Below are 1,286 nucleotides of genomic sequence, written 5' to 3'. Positions count from 1 at the left end.
AAAGGGATGAGTACATTAGAGTACAAAAAGACCACCATAGCACAAGGTTCTAACCAGTCTGTTGAAGAACGTCTATAAACATTTATCGTTGATCCTTAATAAAACAGGCTGTATGGAATTAGGCAGGGAATCAGAATAATTAATGACCAAGTACAGGGATAAAGCTCTTGATACCTTTATTCGCGGATTACGTAGAGACCTTTCACGTCTTCTTGGCATGAAGGAGCCTGCTGATTTACCAACTGCATTGCTTTTATGCTTGAAGTTAGAAAATCAAGCATACCGTACCGTACCAATATAACTTTTCTATCGGCCATTATTGTAGCAATAGTTGTAGTACAAAAATTCTGTATAAAACCAAAGGAAAACATAAACCTGCAAATTGGAAAAGTTTCGACAAACATGAAACAAACAACCAACCACAACCACAATTTAATAACATACCATTATTTTAAAGCTACTTGAGGACAAGTAGGAATTCGAGGAGGGAGAGTTAAGACAACAAATATTTATTTCAACACAACAACATTCATTGCACTATTTCCAGTTACATTTCATAGCTCAATAAAGCAAAACTTAACTTAAATAAATGAAATAATTAATTTTTACTCGTCTTTGAATCAGGACGATTCATTCAACAAAGGGAGGAGTTCAGAATTTTTGTGTAGACATTCTCACCGAAACTGCTGACAGCATTTGGTGCACATGCATAAACAAAAAGGTTTTATGGAATAGCTGTAACAGGAGCCGCTAGCTTTAAGCTTAGAATTAAGTCATGTTATATTTAAGATTAGTAATAAAGAGCAGAACAATTTTGGCATTCAAATAACAATATAACCAAACAAGACAGCCATCGGAGTAAAGTAATTTAAATTATTCAAGACTAAACCAGAGCTAGGAAAGACTCCGATACCATCCCGTCCTGGGGAAGTGTTACATATAGATATTTATTCCACTGATAAACATAATTTTTTAACCTGCGTAGACAAATTTTTAAAATTCGCCCCAGTTATTCCAATTGCATCAAGGGAAATTGTTGACGTAAAAAAAGCTTTATTACAAATCTTTAATTCTTTTGAAAATACGAAGAATGTGATGGTTGATAACGGTAAGTCAAAAGTCACAAACAATAACGTTAAGGATAATTTTTGAGCAGAAATTTTAACAACCCCTCCTTTCCATAGTACAACAAATGGGCATATAGTAGTGTTGGGGACTATCATAAAAACAATCAAATTATTCGATAGTTCAGTAATTTTCATTCATTCGACAGTTTTCAAGAAATC

The sequence above is a fragment of the Bactrocera neohumeralis genome, unplaced genomic scaffold (genome assembly GCF_024586455.1).
Source record: "Bactrocera neohumeralis isolate Rockhampton unplaced genomic scaffold, APGP_CSIRO_Bneo_wtdbg2-racon-allhic-juicebox.fasta_v2 ctg3027, whole genome shotgun sequence".
Taxonomy (NCBI): domain Eukaryota; kingdom Metazoa; phylum Arthropoda; class Insecta; order Diptera; family Tephritidae; genus Bactrocera; species Bactrocera neohumeralis.
This window is presented reverse-complemented; position numbering follows the sequence as displayed.